The sequence below is a fragment of the Apteryx rowi genome, unplaced genomic scaffold (genome assembly GCF_003343035.1).
Source record: "Apteryx rowi isolate R43461 unplaced genomic scaffold, aptRow1 scaffold_388, whole genome shotgun sequence".
In the NCBI taxonomy this organism is placed as follows: Eukaryota; Metazoa; Chordata; class Aves; order Apterygiformes; family Apterygidae; genus Apteryx; species Apteryx rowi.
The window spans coordinates 383,133-386,253 of NW_020450396.1; positions in this window are offsets into that span (position 1 = coordinate 383,133).

The following is a 3,121-nucleotide window of genomic DNA, read 5'->3' on the forward strand; positions in this document are numbered from 1 at the left end:
TCAAATATTTGTTCTAAATCCTTAAGGGGCTTTTAATTTTAAGTTAAGGAAATCACATCGTTTGTACTGCTAAGAATTAGGAGAAAAAGCTGAAAACTGTATTTATCATACTTGAAAGATACAACCAAGAACAACCAAGGCGAAGGCTTTCAAAGTTAGATGATTAAGATGAAGCATATAAATTTATACTTAGCTCTTGGAAGCAGCCTTACTTTAGAGAAGTAAAACACTTGCAACTCTCATTTAGCTTTCTTACCAGTCGAACTCAATGGAAGTTCAGCATAGAATATGTCTAAAAACATAGGATGAAAATTTTTACATCACAGTGTCAGATTTACCTACCTAAATTCTGTCTGAAACAACCTTGAGGTATTCAAATCCTTTCTTTCTCTTACCCCATGTGACTAACTTTAGGGATGAAAGTTTGAAAATTTGGACCCAAACACATATTGAGATTATCTAATTTGGAGTAGAGGCACAAGATCAAAACTGAACAGTTTACTGAGACTTAGAAGTTACTACCAATCCACTGGACTCATGGAAACTGCCTGTGCATGCCCACGACTCAACTGTGAAGTAACAAAATCACTGTGGTAATTAGCTAAACTATATGAAATTAATCACATTTTTTCCTATTCCTACACCTCTCCCAGTACCTCCAATTATTAGAAAGCTTTAAGTTTCTATTGTAAAAATGAAAAAAAGTTTCAGATAAATTAGTCTGAATTTTTCTTTAAAATGTTTCCTCATCAGAAGTTACTGCTATTTTATCTGCTACTTAAGTAGTAACTATTGTTATGTTTGCTTTTTTTGAATTGAAAATACACTACATTTACATTTACACTTACATTTGAACACTTTCAATCATTGTATAGCTGCTATCTCTCTATTTTATTTTGTAGCAAATGAATCTAACATCCAAGAATCTTTCTAACCCTACCGACCTTGGCTGTGCGTGCACAGGTCAATGATCACAACATAAGCAGACCATCACTGCTCTCCATCCAGAAGCACAGCAGATCATAAAATGCTTTGCTGAGAAGTCAAAATATTAACATATATCAAACACCACAATTTTAGCATTCTAAAACTGGCAAAGAGGATACAAGCCCATTTTCAAAGCGCTTGACTACCTTCTTGAGAATTTTCAGCTGCCCTTCCAAACTACTCTTAAATAAAAAAATGAAAAGCAGGTTTTAATTACAGTTTTCCTTAGAACCTTAAGTGATTATGTTCATCCCCTTTTAAGTTTAAATGAAAAGTGGAAACCAGATTAAAGAGTCACAAGACACAATGAAATTCTGAAAGTGCTTTGTAGCAGGATTAGTTTTTTGATCAAGCCCCATTTCTAAATATACAGTCTGCATTCTAGTAAGTGAGGAAGCTTTTTAAAACTGTAGGTTTCGTTCAGATGTGTTGGCTTTTTCTACTAATTTATCTGGGATTCTGTGAAAGAGAATTTGCAAAATCCAAACCTATATTCAGTAGGCTTACATGTGACACAAATGTGTATAAATATAGACCTAAGTGGCTTAGAGTGTGGCTCTGCCACCACTAGAAAACAGCCTGCAAACTCTAATTTGAAAACTACTGAAGTAAGGCTGTATCAGGGTGTGGCAGTGATGATATGCAGCATTCATTCCAGCTCCTCTGAGCATCTCCACTCTGGGCAAAATTACTGCAACTTGAGGCAGGCCAAAAAGTTGTTTCAGGAATCTACAAGCCCAGAATCCTGAGGGTGTTTTATCATATATCTCATGTTCTCTAGAGAGACAATAAACAATATCATCCAGCACATTTTTATTTAGTCATTAAGAGTTTATTCTATCAACTTTGAACCAAAAGGAAAAAAAAAGACACAAACAAGTTCTCTGCGGGATATTAACTTGAAATGTGGCATGATGTTTAATTAAGCTCTTGTTTTAAGGATATAAATTATTGGGTTTTTAGATTAACCGCAACTGATGGCTTAGTGAATTTAATCCATCAAATCTGCTTGTAGAGATGAAAAATAGTCTGTGGAAGTTCAGAAGATACTTCTGTGTGCCTAGATAGTCATATGTGTTCTTGAACACTGAACTTTGTATAGTTCTCCCTCCTTTAAAATCAGTTCCCTGGAAAAACTTCAGCAGTTAACTCAGGCAATTGCATAAATTCCTGACATGCTTTAAATAGCTCTAAATGTATTTCTGTTTTTTAGCTGCAGGTTTCAGCATTCTAAAACTTCAAGATAAGCTAGTCATTTTGCACATCTAGTTTTTAAATGCACACAATTTTGTCCTTTTTGGAAAAATATCTGTGTAGAGATGTACTGGGCTGTTTAATAAAAAGTACTCATAGATACCACTCTCTGTTATAACGAACATCTTTACAAGATGTCTTAAACTGCTGTTAAAAAGTCTTCAGCCTTGTGCTTTGTAGCCCCAGGCACCAGTGCCATCTGGTTTGCTTAAAATTAGGTACAAACGTATTTGTATAAAATATTTTTCGAAGCCTCCTTTTCATCTGTGCAACTAAAATCATAAGACACCAGGCTTACTTACTGAGTTTGACTCTTCAAGTAGCTTGATGACATGATTCAAATCCACGGATTTAAGCTGTGTATCCTAGAACACAAACAAAGTTTTTACATTTAAAAAAAAAGTGCTTAAAAAGCCATTAAACCTTAATATGTAGAAGCGCCACGCGCGAATCAACAGAAACTACCCAAGGAGGGAGACGCCGAGGCTGTGTTTCGAGCACAAACCCGGCTTGCTCTCGGGCTAAGCGCCCGGGCTGTTCGGACGCGAGCGCGTGTGCCGACGGGGGTCCCTCGGCTGCAGCCGCAGGGTGTCGGGGAGAGCCCGGCGGCGCGGTGCGGCGCGGACCACGGAAATCCAGAAATAACAGAACTCCAAAGGGGATTTTTATTGTTTTGCCTTTCTAATGCCACTCGCCGAGGGAAGCAGAACGAGCTCTAACGGCATCAAACGGCGGCGATGTTTTCCGCTGCTCCGCGGGTGGAAGCGAAAGGCTGGAGGCCGGGTCCGCTCGCCTGGGGGAGCAGGCGCTGCGCGGGCCGGGCCCCGCCGTCTCAGCACGGGGCGGCAGGCGGCGACCCTGGGCAGCGGCCGCCGGGACC